The 22,353-nt window shown below is 43.5% G+C and overlaps 1 protein-coding gene across 2 annotated transcripts in view; it reads left to right on the top strand.

Moving 5' to 3' along the window:
* Window positions 1–22,353, top strand: part of TAFA5 (TAFA chemokine like family member 5) — a 530,796-nt gene that overhangs the window by 199,246 nt on the left and 309,197 nt on the right. The gene's annotated exons all lie outside the window — the stretch shown is intronic.

Genomic DNA, 22,353 nt, shown 5'->3' on the forward strand with positions numbered 1-22,353 from the left:
TGTTTGGGTGACCAGCTCTTGGTGAAATGGGCCTGGGGAATAGGAAGTATCTCGTCCACATTGATTCACTTTGGCGATGACCTTCAAGACTCTTTCCATTGCTGGGCTTTGAGATACTGAGAGTCCAGTAGAGGGCCGATGTCTTGCTAATACAGCAGGTGTGTTCTCCTGACCTTTGAGAAACAAAGATCTGTATACAATGGGAGAGAAACAGGATGGGACCTGGCTGCTCCAGGGAAGACTTGTCAGTGGGGCTCTTGAGCTTTGGTGTAGCCTGGGAGAGTGTAATTCTTTAGGGTTTTAGTGACTCCGAGATGGGGGTAGGAGGGTACATGAGGGTGGATCTGGGTCCCCTGCCCTGCCTGGGGATGGATAGAATTTGTTATTCCAAGCTGCTTGGTGAAGCAAGCCTAGCAAGCATGACCTTTAATGAAGGGGAGAGAGAAGGCGTGGGAGTTACTTAGCATTTATTGATTATTGATTGACATTGTGTTCAGTGCTGTCCAAGCTAATAGGGACTTAGTGGATAGGGATGTGAAGATTTCCCTAATTAACAATAGGGAAAGGACTTTACAGGGGGGAGGGTAGTCATACCTAGCCAGAAGGGAGGGTGAAGACTGGAGCCCAAAGAGAAACCCCTGCTTCCATTGTTCTTTGGGAGCCAGTGGAGAGAGATGAGCAGCAGGGGATGGCAGATGTCTCAATGTCTGTGAACTGCTTCCTGGTCTTTGGTGGTTCTTCATAGCTAGATGTGCCAGCCTGAGCTTCTCCCCCAGAATGTGGGTCAGAGTTAAGTCCTCCCTGATTGTTAACCTCAGTCTTCATAACTGTAACGGGGAAGGGTTGGGGTGCAGAAGGCTCAAGGAAGGAGTAGAAAAATAGGAACTATCATTCCCAGAGCACTTCCTGATCCTCACAGGCCCTTCTTCACAAAATGTGAGCACGTGGGTATCATGAGCCCATTTCAAAGATGGCCGTTGCCAGAATGCTGATCACTGGCACTAAGGAATATCTTGACTGTCCTTGATCAGATCATTGCAATCATGTAAAGTGGTAGATTTATGGGATTTATACTTTGAAGGGATCTACAAGGTCTTCTGGTCAAAATTCCTCATTTTATGGTCTATGGCAGTGAACATGTTCGAGATTACCCAGCTTGGAAGTGACAAGTACAGAATCTGATCATTTCATTGAGGATTTCAAGGATCATCATCACCATCATCAACCCCGCCATCATCACCCATCTTCACAACCGCCACCACCATCACTGTCACTGTTCCTACCAACAACAACTTAGGGCTCAAAGGGATCATCAAATTCAATCTCCCTAATTTGCAGTCAAGGAACATCCAATGTCACAAACCGCCCGACTATTATGGAATGTACCTGGGATTTGACCCCCACTCCCCTTTAGTTGGATTTTTCAGCAGAAGAGTATTGTGCCCCAGGGAAGGGACTAGTTTGTTCTTTTATTCATTCATTTATTCATTCATTCATTCATTCACATAAGGAACATTTATGGAATGCCTAGGAATTTGTGGTGCTAGAATTCGGCAGCCTGAGTTTCCAGCCTGCTGCCAAAACCCTGAGCCAGGGCTCTTCTCTCCACCTCCTGCAAAACATATTCCCTTTTTTACTGACTGGAATCGAAGGATTTCACAACAAACCATGTGCAGGGAAAGATGATTTTCCTCGTTTGCGTCACACATGCGTCGTTTTCTCCCCCTTGGCCATCACGTCACTTTAGCCTGTTTGGGCTCACTAGCTCACATGGGGAGTTCCTGACCTCCCAGGGCCGTTCCTTTAATGTTTAAGGGAGGTGTTCTGAACACAAGCACCCAGAAGCAGGATTGAGGGGGTGGAAAGTATGTGTTGAGTGAGAACCCATATTGTAAAACAATTTTCTTCAATAATTAGCAAGAAAGAAACGTGTGTGTGCAGCCTAAATGTAAATGATTCAGTTCTTTAAATTTTACCTCATTGGTATATGTGAAATTTTTTTTCTTTTTTTCTTCTTTCTTCCCTCCCTCTCTCCTTCTCTTCCTCCCTCTCTTCTTCCCTCTCTCCTTCCTTCCTTCCTTTCTTTCCTCCTTCCTTCCTTCCTTTCCTCCTTCCTTCCTTTCCTCCTTCCTTCTTTCCTTTCTTCCTTCCTTCCTTCCTTCCTTCCTTCCTTCCTTCCTCCTTCCTTCTTTCCTTCCTTTCTTTCCTCCTTCCTTCCTTCCTTTCCTCCTTCCTTCTTTCCTTCCTTCCTTCCTTCCTTCCTTCCTTCCTTCCTTCCTTCCTTCCTTCCTTTCCTTCTTTCCTTTCCTCCTTCCTTTCCTCCCTCCCTCCCTCCTTCCTTTCCTCCCTCCTTCCTTCCCTTCTTCGTTCCCTCCCTCCTTCCTTCCCTCCTTCCTTTCTTCCTTCCTCCCTCCCTCCCTCTCTCCCTTTCTTCCTTTCCCCCTTCCCCCCTTCCTTCCTTCCTTCTTCCCTTCCTCTCTCTCTAATCCTCCCTCCATACTCTAGAGCTAAGCTGAGAAGCAGATGCTACACAGGACTGGTTAGCCGATGAACACATGCAGTGCCTGCCCTACTTACTCTTCTTGCTACCCTGGTTGGAGGGCAGTACGGGGCTGGGAGAAGTCTCCGGACGTCTGTCCAGGAGCCTCATTTGACTGGGGGCTTTGGTATTAAATTGCTGTGGGACTTTCACCTTCTTGTGGCTCAGTTTCCCTGTCTGTAACACGGCCATGATGCCCTTCGTTCCCAGGGCTGGCGAGAAACATGGGTGCTTTAGAGATACTATTTTTTATTTGGCTGGGACAGTTCTCCTTGATTGGAAGTTGCTGCTCTGTATGTTGAGAGTGTTAACCAAGATGGCAGCTGACTTCCCTTCTAGATCTGGACAAGGATCCTAAAATCCGTGATCTTTCTTGGGTCCCTTACACGGAGTCCAGCTCTTTGCCCCAGAACACATTTCTCACTAGTTGCTCTGGCCAAGATGTGTTGGGATCGGTTGGCCACCCTCCAGGGAATGAACCTCTCCACATTTGACCGTTAGGTGGTACCATAGTGCACATAGCCAGACTTGGGGAAGGCCTGAGTTCTAATGTAGCCCAGATACGCTCTGGCTGGGTGACCTTCAGGCAAGACACCTTACCTATGTTTTCCTCAGCTTCCTCACCTGTAAAATGGGTATCATAAGGCCCACCTTTCAAAGTTGTCATGAAGATCAACTAAACAATATTGTAAAGTGCTTTCCAAATATTAAAGCACTGTGTGAGCGTTGTTGTCATTGTGGATAATAATGATGATGTTAGGTCAGTGATGGACTGTCTGAGTCAGGAAGGATATTAGAAGGCAACTGGTCCGACTTGAACTTGATGAATCATTGCCTTTCTGTCAGATAGTCTTAACTCGGAGCCCCCAAGTCCTTAAAGAGTTCTTGAACTTGGACGGGAAAACCAATCTAGCTCCATATTCCCTGGCGTTTTGTTTCATTTGGCATCTCCTCTATTTTATTTTATGTGTTAAACCTTGATTCTGAGAAGAGGGGTCACAGGCTCCACCAGGCTCTAAGGGTCTATCTCACATACACACAGATGACGACCTGTGACCTACTGGGAAAGTCACAGAATTGGGGGGCCAGAAGTGATCCCCCTGGCTTTCTGTTTCATTTCCCACCTGTACAACTATCCCCTCCCCGTTATGTTCATTAAGCAGCACTTTTCTGCTTTAGACCTCCCTGGGGGATAGAACGGCTCCCTAGACAGCCCATTCCATAGTGGGGTACTTGTAGTGCTGGGGAGTTTTTCCCGTGGTCCCCTAAACTGGTCCTGTGCAATAGCAGACCTCTATCTTCTATGAGAGGGCCTTAAAGGGCCACCAGAATGGTCCCTCTAAGTCTGCCCTCCTGCCCCAACTGGCCCACTCAGGAACGGGTTAGTGGGAGGGAGGGAAGGAGGGAAGGCACAGGCAGGGATGGTTCGTGGCTGTTTAAAGAACCTTCAGCCTTTCAGCAAGATTCAGGAAGGGGGCGGGGCAGAAACTCATCAGGCACCAAAATCCTCAGAAAACCCCGAGAAACTTTGGCCCAGGCAAGTCTGAAAAGTGAAGTCGGGGTGTTAGGCAGGGGGAGGAGGACTTCCCTGCAACCGAAATCCTTGTGTCTCTTCCCAGAATTAAACACACCCACACGCGCACACATTCGCAGCCCAACAGCGGAGCACATGGAAGGAAGATTCAGGGCTTTGGCACATCAGGAACATCCACAAGGCTTTGGATCGGTATTTGTCGCAGCGGAGGCTCGTGGTGTGGTCCCGTACGGAGAAGGCGTCAGCTACGGACTCGAAGATAGGTGACTTCGGTGGTTAAGAAAGAATATTTGGAATCACACGCCCATGAAAACTGGACTGGGCCATGTTTCCCTGTTGGGCATATGGCAAAATGTAAACAAAGCCCTTATTTTCAGGCGCTGTCTCCTGGTATCCGCTACATAAACTTGAATTATCAATTCTCTCCATTTCTCATTTTTATCCTTTATAAAATCAAAGATTTGGGCAAGATCAAGGACCTGATATGTATGACGGACTCCTTTGACTATCTAGGGAAGAGTATAACCTCCCTACCAAGATAATGCTTTTAAATGCACAAAACAAAATAGGCAGCACTGCAAAGGAGACCAATCATATTGATAGCTATAAATCATTACATCTATCTCTATATGATGTAGCTATTAAATAGAGTAGTTAATTACAAAAAAAAATACATTTGTATACTCCAGGTTGAGACCCTTGGACTAGATAATCTTTAAAATCTTTTCTGCCACTAGTATTATGACCAATAATTCTTGTGATTGGCAGTCAAGTAGAAATATGAATATTTATTTCACAACTTCATGTATTTTGGATTATGTTATGATATCATAATGTAATATATATTGTGTTGTGTTATATTATATTTATTTTATTATATATAAATATATTTTATTTATATAATATGAATAAATTAAATCCATAATATATAAATAAATATATGATAGAAACAATATAAACATATATAAATAAAATAGAAATATACATAAACACATATAATATAATATATAAACAATATAAATATGTCACATATTCTTTATATTTGTTTATATTTTATATTTTATTTATGTATATTTGTGTAAAATAAATATATAACATAAACAAATATATTAATATTATATCACTGTGTTTTATTAAATATTATACAGCTGTATTGTGTAATTACATGTATATTTTAATAACTACTATAAATAGCAAATATAATATACTAAAATATCAACATATAAATAAATGTAAACATGTGTTATGTTTATATTGTGTTGTGTTATATTTATCATTGTTATATATCAGTGCACGCCTTAGACTGAGGCAAATAGCAAGTCCTTTGAATAATCTTTGAAAACTTCCGTGGCTGAAAAATACATTTTCCTTTTGAGAGAGCCTGTTAATGAGGCTCTGGCCCTTGATAGTCATGAGTCATGTCCTGAGTGCATCATCAATCCTATAAGTCAGATCCTTACATCTGGACAGGACCCACCAGAACTTTGCCTTGGAGGATGCAGAACGAGGTAGGGCATCCCCGAGACTTACTACCTGGTTGATTGTGGCCAAGTCACCCCCTCTGTGCTTCAGTTTGTCCAATTCTCCCTTGAGTGGGTTGGACTCAGTAGATGACCCTTCCAGTGCTTGACCCAGAGAAGTGACTTGCCCATTCTCCTACCAGAGCCAGAATGTGAACGCCGGTATTGACTCCTGATCCTAAGTGCTTCCTACTATAACTCACGGTCTTAGAACTTGCAGCCAGCCCACTGAAAAGTGTAGAGTGTCCCATGAGTGACCTAGGAGCAGTGCAATCTCCCTCACCTTCAGGAGACTTTTCCCTCATTGCCCAGGGTGAATCCTGCTTACAAGCTTCTGGTCTGTTCTTGTATCGACAGACTCGGAGAAAATAGATGCATTTTGTTAGATAGATGAATGTGGAGGCTGCCAACAGCAATGAGATACTTGCTGTTTAATGGAACTGAAATCTGGTCTGTCTGCAAAGCCAAATTGGGCTTTTTGGGAACCAGAGAATCCGGCCAGATTCTGCCTGGATGAGGCTCCAGGTGGGATCTGTTAAACGGTCCTGGAGCCAATGAGGAGAAGCAGCGTCTTCCCGCGAGTGGGACAGGTATCCAGCATCCTTCCTGCTTCCTCTGCTTCCGTGGCCCTCTCACCGAAAGGAGGGGACAGCCAGCACGCCTTCAGCTCGTGCCTCGCCTGCCTTGAAGAGAAGAGATACCCTGTTTAATTAGTATCTACAACTCCACTGAACAATATTGTGCCTTAATCTCTTAAGGACGAAGACAACAGATGATTTAGGCAGTGAATACATCAAAACTTTGGGTCTGTGGATATCTGGGTAGACTTAATAAGGGGCAAGATTATGCAAAAATAGTTAGGTATGATAATGAGAAATTCAACGCAGAATGCTCATTTTCTTCTCTTTGCTCTCGTTAAGCTCCATTCCAGAGGAATTAGTGGTATTACTGCGGGAATCGTAACTTTTTTTTTTTTTTTTTGTCAAGGAAGCGTGTTCCGGAGCTCCCTTGACGTATCTTGAAAGCAAAGCACGGATTTGAACAGGTTTAACAAGGGGCGAATGCGAGAAATCTTAAAGCATAGTTAATCTTTAGAAAGGACTGGAATTGTGTGAGTAGATTTTCTTCTCTAATTACAAGGGAAAAAAAAAACACAAAACACTTTTCTCCTTTGCTTGAAATTTCTACTGTTGAAGTTCTAATGAAGGATGGGGCGAAGGGATAACATCCAAGGCTGGCTTGGCTTGACCCCCAGAGGGCAGAACTGGGAATAGTGACTTGGAGCTATGGGGAAATTGGATGCAACTACAACAAAAACCCCATTGTGATACCCAGGACTGGCCAGGAGAAGTTGTGGATTAAGAGGCAGAGGAGATATCTAGGAAGCAGTGAGCCGGCATAGTCGGTAGAAATCTGGGCTTGGAAGACTTGAATTTGAATCCTACATCAAACACTTAACTGCCTTGGTGATCCTGGGCAAGTGATTTATTAAATCATAGTCTTAGTTTTCCCATCTGTAAAATGGGGAGAATTCTAGCAGTTCCCTTGCAGAGCTGTTGTGAGGATTAGATTAGATACTAGCATCAAGCACTTTGCAGGTTGTAAAGTGTCCTAGACATTTAGCTGTTTTTATTGTCATGAGTGTAAGTGGCGTGCCCATGATCACACCCAGGTCTTCTGACTACAGACATAGCACTATTTCCACAAATCTACACTTCTTCCAAAAATGGAATGCTGTGCCCCGAGAGTTAGTAGTTGTTTGATTTTCCCAGCCCTATCCCTCTCAGGTTTAGAAGGCTACCACTGAAGATTTTTAAGAGTCCACTGGGTTTCTGCAGACTGAGTATTCTCAGATGATAAACAGAATGGAGGAATCAGGAAAGTCTCCAAGCTGAGCCCAAAAGGACCCTGGACATTCTGTAAGTTAAGGGGGAGAAGGAAGATCATTTCAGATACAAGGTCTACTTGAAACCAGAGAGGCAGAAGGTAAAAAAAAAATGATATATAAGAATCATGAAAGGGAAGATTTTGAGTTACATTTTAGAGGTATTTGGGAGTCATTGAAGATCTTTCAGCAAGAAAGTGATGCAGAATAGTGCTGCATTCATACCCTCATCCTCCATCCCATCTGCCTTGTAACCAGTGATCATATTCAGAGATCTGTGCCTCCTGGATTGTACCACTCATCACTGACCATCACGCTCCTGTATTTGTTGCCTTTGTCATTAGTACATAAGGTCATTGAAAGGCTTGGTTCTTCTCCAGTAGTTCAGTGATCCAAAGCAATCCCAACAAACTTTGAATCATCATCATCTAGTAAAAGAAGTAAGGAGACTGAATGTAAATCGACACATGCTTTGTTTACTTCTTTTTTTTTCTTCTTTTTTTTTAATCTCTCCCATGGTTTTTCCCTTTTACTCTGATTTTTCCCTCCTAACATAATTCATAAAACAATGTGTATTAAAAATAAATAAAATTAAATTTAAAACGAGCTTTTGTTTCTGGGAGAAATTTGACATCATTAAAAGAGGTTTCAAACTTCCTGAAACCAAGATAATCCATTCTTTTCCTTGGGTTTAATTCTGAGTCCAAATTCTGTGCCCATTTGTACTACCCATTGCTATATCCATCCCAGACATGGATACTGGTAGAAAAGTTTTAAAGATTCTCTATCCAATTGGATATTCTAATCTTGGCAGTGGATTTTTAATTTGTTTTTCTTTTTTGACAGTGGATATTTTTCATCCACTTCATCTTTTTTATTTGGATAGTCAGGCCAAACCCTTTTGAGTATTTACAAGTTTTTTCCAGAAGCCTCTGAATTGTTCTAAGACCTACAATATTATCTGCAGAGAGGAGGTTCTATTTGTATGATGAAAGTAATTTTCTATTTGTATAATGTGGAAAGAACAACAACTAATTGAGTCAATGTATTCACCCAGAAAATTTAATGGAATAAATTTTGGTTGATGTAGGAGCCAAAAAAAATTAATAATAACATAAGATCATTGAGAGTAAGGGCTTCCTGGCTTGCTCTGTTGTATCCTTGGGGTTTAGCACAGTGCTGAGCACATAACAAGTGCTTCAGAAATTTCCTTTTGCATTTAGGGATAATAATTTAGCAACTGAATGGAGGATAGGTTGGTGAGGGCAGAGGATTGAGGCAGGGAGATCAATTGTAGGATATTGGCTATAGTCCAAAAAAGAAGGGGCCCAGATAGAGGGTACCAGACACAGACCCACTAGTTGCTGCTCTGATTGGAGGTAAAAATGAGGAGTCTTGCCAGTCATTTTTTCCTCTATATTTACCAAGCCCAGGGTCCCTGATAAATCCTATTGGATCAGAAGAGAGTTCATGAGAGGAGGACAGAGAGCGATGATGAAAAAACTGTTCTCCTTTGCCTGAAATTTCTTCTGTTCAAGTTCTAGTGCAGGATGAGGAGAGGAGAGGACACCAGGACATCCAGGACTAGACTGATGAACTACCCAGGTGTGGTTATCAGGGAAAGCTTCCTGAAGGAGTTGATGCTTGAGCGGAAGATTTGAAACAAATAGAAATGAGAGGACGGCATTCTAGGTGTAGGGACCAGTATGGGCAAAGACATGATGATGGGGAAATGTTTCCTTCCCTAGAGGAAAAATCCATGGTATTGCTAATGATGACAGAGATTCAGAGATTGTCTCTTTACTTTAGTCTATAGGTATAATTCCAAGTCCATCCAGCACCATCCACTGATGGCCCCATTAAAACTTTTTTTTTTCTTTTATGTTTATAATTGAAAGGATCTTCTAGTGATCATGATTAACACATGGCTTGATGCTATGTGTAAAAAGAAGGAACCTGGGATATGGAGCTGAAGGACCTTCTGTATGACTGGTATATACGTGCCTTTACAATGTAAACTTCTTGAGGCCAGGTTTTTTTTATGTCTGATGCTTATATTAAAGCCTGAAATAGCATATGAATGAGTAAATTGTTGACTGGTCAATTGACTCCTTGAGAGATCTTGGATAAGCCATTCTAGCTCTTTTAGCCTCACTTATGGGAGGTTTAGATTAGTCAAGGAGTTCTTAACCTTTGACATTGTGGTGAAGCCTGTGGACCATTTCTTAGGATAATGTCTTAAAATCCATACAATAAACCATACAATGGGGCAGCTAGATGGTGCAGTGGATAGATCACTAGTCCTGAAGTCAGGAGGATGCGTGTTCAATGCAGCCCCCTACACTTAATACTTCCTAGTGTGTGATTCTGGATTTATCACTTACCCTCAATCACCTTAGCAAAAAACAAAATAAAACAAATTACCATAGAATTACAAATTAAACCAATTCTTTTGAAATGTAGTTACTTAAAAAAATAAATAAATAAAGTTCACAGGCCCCAGTTTTGGAACTGGATTCTCTTTTCACTTTTGACAATAATAATTACAGACAGTTGTAGGTGTTTTGTAGTTTGAAAATTATTTTAACTCATGTTTTCAGTCATCTTGAGAGAGCTGTCATAACTTTTGGTATGTCTGGGAGGAAACTGAGGCAAACTAAGATTGGAATTGACTTGCTTAGGATCATTAAGTTATTAAGTGTAATTCACCTAGCAATGTGGACTTTAAATCTTGACTTTTCAGTCTAACTCTGGCTCTCCAGCTCTGCCCTGTCACCCACTTTTGTGTCATCTCTGATCCTAAGGGCAGCCCAGACCCTGGGAGATATTCCAGCTTAGCCTTTCCCTTGTGAAAAGGCCCATCAGCCAACTGGTTACTTGTCTGGCTATTTGCCCCATCTGGTGTTAGTTAGACTCATGTATTCCTTAATTAAACTTAATGAACACCCTCCCCCCAGCAGAGTCTGTGGAATGGGGTGCCCTATTTTGCACACCTGGCGCCATCATCCCTGCCAAGCTTTGAGTAAATAGATTTATCTGCTGCCCACCAGAGTGAAGGTGATCTTGTGAAACAAAAGTTCCCTGGACTTGTGTGCGTGTCGTAATGTAATTCAATTGGAGATCTTGGCTGGGATTGTTGGGATAATGCTGCAAAGCCAGAAATCGAGAATGGCTCCTGGGGAGTCCAAATGGGCCACAAGATACGTGCCCACAGGCCTCCGGTCCAACGATATACTTATCCTAATTCCTGGTGTATTTTTCCTCTGGATACCTTTCCAAATATTAATATTAAAAGATAGTCTCTCCCATGGAAGCTTAATAAAGACTGTCTGTTTTAATTAGAACTTTGGGATGGGTGTGGGTTTGGGGAGACCCACAAGATGAGTTTGGCTTTCAGGACACCGAAGGAGTAGTTACATTATAGAGAATGTCTGTCTTCTGATTGTAGTCCAGTTTTTCCCTGAAAACTCTACTGTTGGGATATGGAAAACTGTTCCCTATCTCCCATAGGACTCCGGAGAGAGATGCTCAAGTGGGGGTGTTTGATGGAAGCGAGAGCTTTGAGTTCCCATCACTGCCCAAGGACTCAGAGCCAGACAGGAGCTGGGCCTTAATGAACACCAAAGAACAGATGTGGGTTTTTTTTTTTTCCTTCCCAGAATAATTCAAACCTGCTTTGTGTGAAAATGTTTCTATTTCTCCCCTAATTGGTTGAATTATAAACTATAATTTTATTTTGGGCTTTATTTTCTGGCTCTCTCTTCCTAAGTGATTTTGACATTGTTGTCCCTGTGGATGGTGCCCAGGGCAGGTATAGGAGAAAGAGGAAGGCTGGAAGGGAATCTGCAAGCCATAACCTTGATGCAAATGTTTCAGGTTTGGAGATTAGCTTTGCTGCTCTCCAAGGTTGCCCGAGACTCTGTATTCTCTGATCCATTTATTGCCAAGTGTTGCATTGTCCAAGCTTGGCAAGGATAGGAAGAAGATTGGAATCTCCTGACTTTTTGTGAGGCTGGAAGGGGAAGGATGGTCGTGTCTATTTTACTGATGGGGATACTGAGGCCCAGAGAAAGGGACCAATATCCCAGTAGCCAGTGGGAGACTATCTCACCCCTGCCCCTGGACATTGTCCTGCAGGAGAACACATCTTGTGATTAGTCTCACCTTTTTCCAAGAGTTTGCAGAGACTGGAGGGGCTCCTTGGTGGGAAGCGGGGAGGATGTGCTTTTCCTGGTGTCAATTTCAGTTTAGACGGCATTAACATCCTATGAATAAATGGAAATGGGCCTCCATAACCATAGTAACTGCTGCTCTTAAAAATTGCTATTTTAGATTTTTTTTTTTAGAGATTGCATCAGAGTGATGGATTCTCTCTGTTCAGAAATCCTTTATACTCTCCCAGAGTCCTGTGCTGCTCCCCTCTCAGTGACGGATTCTGGGGAATTTATCGTCAGACAGAGCTTCAATTCTGGGCAGACCAAGCTGGGGCGGGCTCCCTCCCCTCGCAGCTTCCTCCGGCCTCCCCTGGTGTCAGCACTGATCCCTCGCCGGGGGACACCTCCTGGCCACCTCCTCCTAGCCATAAACCGCTAAGTGGTTTCCCATGATGCATTTGACTTCCCAACTACCAGAAGTCCTAAATCTGTCTTAGTTGGGTCTTCTGTAACTCTGTGGATCTCCTCCCAGCTGATCCCTGACTTGCTGGCTGGTGCCCCTGGACACTATCTGTGATTAAAATGGGGCTCATTCTAACCCGCACCCCCTAACACTGCTTCCTAGCCCCCTCTCTCTGTAATGGACGTCCTCTCCTCCTGCTTTCTGTGACTCAGGCAGGGATCATCATCTCATCGTCCAGTGGCGGTCCATGGCATCTTGGAGCCTTAATATCTTTGTCCTTCCTCTCCTCCCCCCATTGTGTCCTTCTGTCTCCATTGGTCGTTTCCTTCTGCTGGGACGCTCAGCTTTTTCTTCTCCCCCACTTCTCCTCCCACCTTTTCTCTTGGCTCGGGTCCTAAAAAGCAAAAGATGCACAGGGTCTCATGGCCAGTCTGTGTTAGGGGAATTGCCCCACTCTTCACCTTCCTGCCTTGGCAGCTGGACCATCACCCCGTGCCCACCCAAACAGAGACACAGCCGTGTCCCTGGGCAGCCAAATGCTGTGACCGTGGGTCCCTCAGTATCTGCCCCTGCATGTGCAAGTGCGTATATACATGCAGACATAGTGTCTGTACCGGTTTCTAGGTGTGCCCTGTATGTGGGGCTCCACAATGCCCACGTGGCTCCCAATGGAGCCAGAATTCTGCTCCTCACTACGACCCAAGGGATCCTTCCCACTTCTTGACCTGGGAAGTAAGTGGGGCAGGGATGTAGCCCCGATAACCTTTCAGAACCTTTCTATCCCTGAGCCTGCAGTCCCAGCAGTATTTCCACACGTTGGGGTTACACGCTCACTCATTGTGGGACTCCCTGTCTTCCTGCTTCAGCTTCCCCAGCTATAAAATGGGAACAATTCTGCCCTCTCTCTTGGGGTTGCTATGAGGATCACATGAGGTTGGTTTTGTAAATCCCAAACATTCTACCTCAGTTTTCTCACCTATAAAATGGGAATAACTCTCTCTCTCTCTCTCTCTCTCTCTCTCCTTCTCTCTCTCTCTGGGTTGCTGTGAGGATCACATGAGCTTGATTTTGTAAATCCTGAAACACTTTACCTCAGTTTCCTTAGCTGTAAAATGGGGCTCATTCTGTGCCCTTCTGACCCAGGGCTGCTGTGAGATCACATGTGAATCCCAGAGTGCTCCACATCCTTGAGCTGTCACGGTTATTCTGACAGTCCCTGGCAGGGCGGGTGCTCAGCTCTGTGAGGGCCCGGCCCATGCTGGGAGGCTCCCCAGCCTTGGTTTCTCCACACACATTTTAACCTCTAGCCCCTGCATTTATTCAGCTGCAGAGATACAAGCCATCGTTCCAAACGGCAACGGGCACATTGCTTGTCAGATCGCAATCGCCGTGTTTGGGTGTTTGTTGCTCCTGCTGCTGCTTCGGAGGCTCTGCTGACTCTCACCTCTGGCCCCGCAGCCCCGGGCTGGGAGGAAGGGCCTGCGCGCCCCGGGACAGCCCACTCTGCCTGCAGGACACACTGCTGCCCAGGACAGGCCAGTGTGAGCAAGGTTGCAGCCATTTGGATTAGGGCTGGCCCACGGGGATACAGCGGTCACAGTGATTGTGGCAGATAGAAAATGCTTCCTTCCTCACCCCTCCCTGCTGGAGAGGCAAAGAGCACCTTCTGCAGGGGTAGGGAGCACCTCCTGGCATGAGGCAGGGAGCATGTCCTGGTATCAGGCAAGGAGCACTCTGTGTGGGAAGAGGGAGCACCTCCTGGCATGAGGAAGGGAGCACATCCTGTTATCAGTCAAGGAGCACTTTGTGTGAGGAGAGGGAGCACCTCATGGCATAAGGGAAGTTTCAGGGAAAGGAAGCCAGCACGTTCTGATGGGCCTGGGCAGGGGGAAACCAAGAATACAGTTGTGAGCTCACACTCGTGGCAGGATTTGGAAAAAACTTCCTTGAGGCTGGAGTCGGAGCTGTCGGAGTTATTGGGGAGAGTCCTGGTTAGACCTCAGGAGCCCGGGCTTGGGCCCAGCTGCGGTGCAGCCTGCTGCCTTCCCAGGGGAGGAGACTGGAGAGGTTCCCCACCCTTCCCCATGGCAGATGTGGTGGCCCAGGACTGGGGGCAGGGAGCGTGCTGCCCATCCCCCATGCTGTTCTCCGGCTGCCTTTGGGCTGGGAGCTGATCTTGGGGAGGAGGCATCGGGGAGGAACTGTACCCCTCCGGTCTCCACATTTGCAGAAATCATAGTCAAGATGAATCCAGGGAAATGTTATCTTGATGATTCCCAATTCCCTTAACTTTGTTTTCCTAAATATGACGTTTGGGGTCAGCTACAAGGCCCCTGAGGCAGATGCCCCCCTGGTAGGCCTTAAGGCCTCAGGTCAGTCACTACTTCTTGGGACCTCAAATTCCCTCATCTGCAAAATGGGTATAATGTTACAGACTGATTAATGATATATGTATATGTATAGAGCTTACCATGTTCTGGAACCTGTGTCAAGCACTTTCTAATTGTTTCTCCTTTGATGAGAATAACAACTCTGGCTGGCAAACACCATTATTATCCCCTTTTAGTGAAAGGAACCTGAGTCTCAGTTACCGAGACTGTCTCTGCTGCTTGTAGCTATTCCTGAGCCCAGGAAGAGAGGGTGATATAGAGCAGGGAGAAGACTGGACTCAGAAGGACCTGGATTCAAATCCAGCCTCTTTTCTCAGATGATGTGTCCCCCAGATTCTGCAGTCAGTGCCGGGGCCAGATACACATTCATTTCCTCTACTTTGACATTCAGTGCCCTTTTCCTGGGCCCCCCGGCCCTTGATGGGCAGCCTTCTGAGGGCAGCCTGCTACTGCCTCCCCACCCGCTGCCGCCTCCCCGCCCACTGCCCGGGGCCGTGCCTGGGGCTTGGTGCCCCCCAATCTTCACTGACGGGGGCCCTGGTGCGATCTGTGCTCTGACTAAGGAAGGGATATTTAGCTGGAGATAAATAAGAGACAGTGGCTAGCCAGATGTCCTCTGGAATACAAATGAGGTGCTGTGTCTCCCAGCTGCCAGCCTGAGGAGATGCGTTTGTTTTTCCTGGGGACTGAGGGAAGGGGGTGGGCGGCCTGCGGGCGAAGCCCCTTCTTCACTCTGGAGCTGGGTGCTGGGGGAGGGCTGAGGGAAGTCCTTGGGACACAGCAGGTTGGGGCCCGGTCCTGAGAGGAAGGATCTCAGTTCATTGTTCTGGGGGGAGAAGTCAATCAAGCCATTTTTAATTAGGCGCAGAGGGACAGAATATATTTTTTCTCCATCTCCAGGGAATGCACTCTGACCTTTCATCTGCTTGCATGACTCAAGAAACTCTGGCTCTAAATATATCAATTCATACAGAGCGATGGGTTTTAATGAGGAAGGTCCTGTGCCAGATTAGAAGGGAACTTTGTAGGATTTTCAACATTCAATTGGATTCAAATTTCCCCCTTGGAACAAAATGGCCTGTGTTGTACCCGGCTTTTTGTCTTTGGGAGTTGAGATATTGGGTCATTTTGTTAGAAATATACAATGTAAAGCTGCGGGGATTTTGAATATGAAATGTGAGAGCCAAGAAGGACCTTAGAATGGGCGATGTGAGCTGGAAAAGCCTTGGGACTGTTAAGCTGAGAGGGTCCTTGGAATAGGGGATGTCAGAAATTTACCCATCAAAGCCCACAATAATAAAGAGAGTGATGAATATGATAATTGTAATTATAATTAGTCTATATTTGATATCTAAAAATTTTGCAATACTCTCATGATGAACGCACTGAGGACATTCTCATCTCCATTGAACAGATGGGAAATTTGAGGTTCAAAGACTAGCCCACTGGCAGAAAGAGGTCAGATTTAAGGTGAGGTTCTTCCTGCCTTAAAGGCTAGTACTCTACCCACCCTGCTACTCAAAAGGAAGATCTTGGGAGTTAAGGTTTCCAGAGAGCCACCATTTGTGAGCAAATTATTCTCACTGATCTCCCAAGAGGCATAGACCAGTGGCAGAGTGTCATTTTGGGAAGTTTGGCAGACTTTCCCCACAAGTCCACTGCCACCTCCACAACTCCTCCAAATGGATCTAGAAAATATGCTGTCATTCAGTCACTTTACAGCCATGAACCCATTTGGGGCCTTCTTGGCAAAGACACTAGTACTCTGCCATTTCTTTCTCCAGCTCATTTTACAGATAAGGAAACTGAGGCAGGCAGGGTGACATAGGTCATATAGCTGGGTCACAGAGCTAGTAAGTGTCTTAATTCAGATAGAGTCTTTCTGACTCCAGGTCTGAAGCTCTAATTAGAAAACACACCAAACCAATACTTCGGCCATTGAAAAGGCCTCTTCTAGCTTTGAGTCCAGACTATAGATGCTGAGTCAAGGAAAACTTGTTTAGTAATGAAGTATTATCTCTTCCTTTTCCTGTTCTCATTTTCTGTAATGGCCATATCTGTGCTAATGATCAGACTGAAGCTAATGGCCATCAGTGATTCAAGAACCATCAGCAAGTTCATGAATTATGCTTCTGTTTAGCCCTCTGTTCCAAAGGCTAATGATCTCCAGTCTCTGCCTTAATATGGGAAGGGCTGTTTGTAGTTAGGAGAGTTGCATTTCAGGCCAGTGAAATAGTCACTTACCCTTTCCTCTGTCACCATCTTGCACTGTCAAAATCCCTGTTTCTCAAAGTACAGAGTTGTAGTTTCTCAAACTACAAAGTGCTCATTGTCAGGGAGACTCTAAACTTTCTACAATTCATCCATTGTTACAATTCTCCTTTATGTCAAAGAGGAACAGGTTGGGTTTTTGAGTGGTATACATATGCAACATTATGCAGAGGAAGTAGATGGGTTTTGTTTGCCATTAATTAGAAAATCTAATTTTGAAGCATAGAAGTTGGCAATATCTTTCACTAATCTGCAGAGTGTTTTGGAGGCAGCTGGATGCTGCTGGGTTTTCCATATGAGTTTGGATGCCTTTCAGCAGGGACTGGCGTCTCCTGTTCATTAGCTGACTTATCAGGAGGATGTAATCTGGGGCTGTCGCGATGTCGAGTTGGCCCTTGTGGGTAGCCCAGCCACAAGGTTGTGTCGACGTTTTCATGGAGGAACCGCTGCTTTTCTAAAGGAAAATGAAGGTCAGAGTTGCCAAGGCCAACTGGATTTCCATAATTTGGCTTACCTACTTTGGAAACAATATCTTCTTGAAATCATTTTTCTTAATTTTTCTCATGAGGGACCCAAGGCCTCTCCCATTCTTTTGGTAATAATGCCCTACTGAAAAGTTATTAGAATCTGCCAAGACCTGGTGCTTGATGGTTTATGAATATATATCAATCGATGGAGATTATCGACTAAATTCCTTAACTTGCCTTTTGAATCCAGAGATAATCAAAATAAAACTCATGTTAAATTGAACGGCTGGCAGAGAGAAGCCGTGCCCTGAGGATGAATAGACCCATCTGGGTTCTGCAGTTTGAAGCTGTTGTGGTCATGAGGACACATTTCTACTTTGGCGGTTTCCATTTTTGCTGCACCAGAGTGGGTATTTCTCTGGCCAGTTAAGGGATCTTTGGGCATTATTGTTGACAGCTCCACGGGAGTGACGCTGGTCTGTTGGGGTACCTATGGCTCATTCCACGTTCCCCTGAATGTGGTTGATGTTTTCTTGCCTGTCTTTTTTTTTTTTTTTGGGAAAATATCACACACCATAACCCATTTTTATAACTACACTTAGGGCTCCATCCAACTCTGTTAATGTTGCTGTATATTTCAGGGCTGATTTAACAGGAGGCATATTGAATGCAAGAAATCTGTGTTTTTTAAAATCCAAATTTGTCCTATTGAAATATTGGCATAGGAGGGACATCCTGACAGTTATTGAATTTTGGAGCACGTGCCTACAGCACATCTTCTTTTGATTATATGATATATTATTAGATTTGAATTGATTCTTTTCTCCTTTTCCAAGGGCGCCTGATCATGACGAATAGCTAATTTTGTAACATGGCAGCTTTTGGTATTAGCTTATAGGAATTTTTGTAAGAATTGGAAGGGGCGATGGTTTTTCCTACATCCCCCTAGACAGACATTAATATGTTGTCCTCTGAAGTCATATACTTTCATTGCTCAAGTATTCTTTCAACAGAACACTTGTGGACATTTTTTAAGCATTTGCAAGACCTATGGGTATGCCTTGTGAGAGTTGAAAGAATATATGAGATAATTTTTTTTTTTTGGTCTTCCTGGAGTTTAAAGTTTGGTGTGAGGTTCTTACTCTGGGAACCATGAACTTAAAAAAAAATGACATATCATTCAATATGATTAGTTTCCTTTATAATCCTATATATTTTATTTTATGCATTTAAAATCATTATTTCATGAGGCTGGCAAAGGTGTCTGTGACACAAAATAATTAGGAGCTCTCTGATTAGTAGGCAAAAAGACACGCTCACTGATTAACAAATGCATGTATGTTGTTGGATGAGAATAGGTGCGGAGGGAATTGGATAGCAGGCCATATGAATATTGGCTAAAGAAATTAAATACGTTTGGTCTTTAGATGAGAAAGTTTTAGGGGACTGTGGTAATCATTATCTTCAAGTGTTTGAAAAACTAGCATGGGAAAGGGAAAAGAGTAATGATGCTTTTTTCTACTCATTTTCCAGTGGGGCTTAAGTTGGGCCTCAGAGGGCAGTGAGTGAGTGCTGCAGTGAAACAGAGGTTGGCTTGTTCTATGGTAGCTGACCCCAAGTGTAATTTACTGTTTTATCACCAGAAAGATTTCAGTAAGATACTAGATAATCAGTCAATCAACAAACATTTCTTAATTGGTCTACAATGTCTCAAGCTCTCTACTAGGCATCGGGAAATATAAAGACAAAGAATGAGCCAGTCCAAACTCTCAAGGATTTTAAAAACTTGGTATGTCTTGGTATACATTTCTCATTTAATTATTGGTTCGACCAAATAACCTGGGAAGTTTCTCCCTGCTCTGTTGTTCTGTGATTCTAAAACAATTAGATAAATAAATGAGAGAGGTACAAATATAGTCCAGTGGGAAACCAAGGGAAGGGTCAATGATTTCCAGCTAGATGGAGCTGCAAAGAACTGAACAGTTGCATGCATATTTCTAAGGTTCTAAAAAATTCACTGGGAAATGTCCAACCCTCTTCTAGGTTTGTCCGAGAAAAATCCCCAAGTTGTTGGGATTGTGGGTGATGGTTTTATAGTATAATCAAACTTTCCAGAACTCACATTCCACTGGCATGTCTTTTGAGGACCTAAAGTCACTCTAGTGAGACACTAGAGGAGATGTCCCTCTATTCCCCGGCCCTCTGGGAAGGATGACTTAGGTAGGATGGATAGGTATGACTAGATTGTGTTCTGTGTCACTGGAAATCCAAATGGGTAAGATCACAACTCCTTAGAATACTGTATTATGATACTAGAGATATGCCCACATGAACAATGTTACTCAGAAAGAGACATTTGGAGTTTATTTAAGGAAAAATCTAAAGAGATTGATCCTTATTTTTAAGTCAAATCTGCTAGTGGTGATAGATTTTCCATCTGGAGTATACTGTACTGAGTCAATCTGAATCCCATTTTTGTGCACCTTACCTCCTAGGGGTCTTAAACTCATTTCAGTGATGCCCACATTTGGTATTTATAAAGAATGGGGATTAAACTAGGAACTCTGTCAGAGAATGAGCTAGATAAACTAATGTTTCTGGCTGAAAGGGGAACTTGGTTTTAAATCTCTTTTTGAGACCTCATTTCTCTTATGAATTACTGCACAATTCTCTTGAAGGAATGGTTTTTCCCATCCCCCCCATTTTGAATATATCCATGTAAATTTTAATTTTGGAAATTAATATATCTCAAAAGCTAAGACTCAGCAAGACTGGAATTAAAATGGGAAGGGAGAAGCAGGGAATATATTGACATGGTTTTCTATAGGAATCACTAGAAAGAATGATTAAATGATCCAAAACCTAAAGTCCAGTTTAATAGACTTTTATGGAGCACCTACTTTGTGCAGAGACCTGAAAGGGGCAGAGGAGGAGAAGATAGACAATTACACATGCCTTGCCTTCATGGGGCTGACTGTCTAGGAGAGGAACAGACTATCAGCACAGATTACACTGAGGAAAACATTATTTGAAGTTTTATGGGAGAAAAGAATTCATAGGAGGATGGGATAGTGTGAAACAGAGATTATACTGTTTCTTAGGTTTGGCTTCGGGACCCCATCCTATTGATGTCAGGAAATCTTTCCCAGTAATGAAAACTGCCTCACAATTGAATGGGCATCCTAGACTTAAAGGAGTGAGTTTCCTCTCATTTGGAAGTATTCAGATAGAGACTGATCACATAGCATAGATATGGTTGTAAGAAAGATTCCTGTTGAAGTATAGGTGGGAATATATGGACTTTTTTTTAGCTGGGCAATTGGGATTAAGTGACTTGCTTAGGGTCATACAGCTACTGTTAAGTGTCTGAAACCAGATTTGAACTTAGGATCTCCTGACTTCAGGGCTGGTGTTCTATCCACTGTATTTTCTAGCTGCCCCAATAGATGGATTTAGGTCTCTTTCAATTCTGAAATTCTTTGATAAGTATCTAGGACAGTACAAAATATTATGTGTAAAGTCTGAGAGTACTAAGGTCATCCCTATTCTTTTTAAAATCTCATTTTTCTTAATACTTTTGTTTTCATGTGCACTTTCTCCCTGAGTATATACTTTGGACAAGTGGCTTAATCTCCCCAGGCCTTGGGCTCTGCATGAGCAAAATGAGAATGTCTGGGATCTTTTCCTGTTGTAGAAGCTCCTGTGCCTTTTCCCCATTTCTCACCCAGCAAGTCGTCTCTCATATTAAATATTTAGACCTAAGGAGAAAGCAAAAAGCAGTTTGGCAAAACCAACTAACAGATCATCTGTGTCTAAAAATAAATGCAGAATTGGAAACCCCCAGTCACCCAGTGTAGCTAAGGGGAAGGAGGTACATTTTCTCATCCCTTCTTGAGCCCCATTCACATTAAAAAAGTTAATGGAGAAGAGAGGAAACCCATCCAGAAATATATGTTGCATGTTTGTATTCTAAAATGGCTTCTAGGTGAGTTAAAAACATGGACTAGACACATTTTTTAACGACCATTTCTAGAATGGCTTATCTTGTGAGGATCAGTCCTGGATATATACAGAAAAGAAGGCGCTTTCTGAATTCCACAGGTCCACCATCTGGCAGAGTGAATGAATAGATTGTAGGGGGAGGGTGTTTAGCTGTGTGTGACCAAGTTCTGCGTTCTATCCCTAAACGATGGGGTAATGGAGAGAATGAGACAATTGGGTAAAAGTCGGTTAAAATTTTATGCCCCAAGATTCTTCTTCCACTAGTTTTGCACAAAGGCTTATGAGAGAGACTTAAGTGCCTTTCCATGTTATGGTAACAGATTAAGGGGAAAATCATCAAACAGTTCTAAAGGCACTGGGCTCTGGAGCAGAGAGCCTCCCAGGAACACTATTCCACCATCTTTCCAAAACTAACAAAGAAATGTGCTCATAAGACCAACAGCTCTCTTTGGTTCACACAATTATTTCCCCACTTGGGTCCATTGCCTTTCCCTCCTGCGGGAAAAATACATGGTTAAAAACCCAAGAAGTTTCTGTCAAAGAGTTTTGTTAAATTGTCCCCATGGACACCTTCACAGTAGCATTTCTGAAACTTCATGGTGAGTGAGGTGGACAGCTCTCTATATTTGTATGGAGGCAAAGAGAATTGGGACTGAGAGGATGGATAGCCTTCAGTGCTTGGGTCCTTATTACCTTGACTCTGGATTGTTTCGTATCTCCCAAGTCAATCTTTCTCTATTTACCTTAGTTTCCTAACTTACAAAAAGAAGATAAGCTCTTGAAGTACCTACCTGTTTTGGTGAGTGTGATTACAGAGGAAAATACCTTGTAGACTTTAAAGTACAATAGAGATCTCAGTCATTATTAATGTTGCTCTTGTGATGAATGCTGGAAAGGACCTGGCAAAGAGCTGGCCCAGTAAAGTTTTTTTTTCCTGTTTGTTTGGATAATCTTTGCACAGTTAATCCACAGAACCATAGAATTTTAGTTTTGGAAGAGACCTCAGAGGCTGCATAATCTTTCACTTTTATTTGGGTAGGAATTTCTTCTCTAGCCTCCTCAACAAGTGGTTATCCAGCCTCCATTTTTATAACTTTATCTGTCTATCAATCTCTCTCTCTCTCTCTC

Source organism: Sarcophilus harrisii, chromosome 5 (genome assembly GCF_902635505.1).
Source record: "Sarcophilus harrisii chromosome 5, mSarHar1.11, whole genome shotgun sequence".
Classification (NCBI taxonomy): domain Eukaryota; kingdom Metazoa; phylum Chordata; class Mammalia; order Dasyuromorphia; family Dasyuridae; genus Sarcophilus; species Sarcophilus harrisii.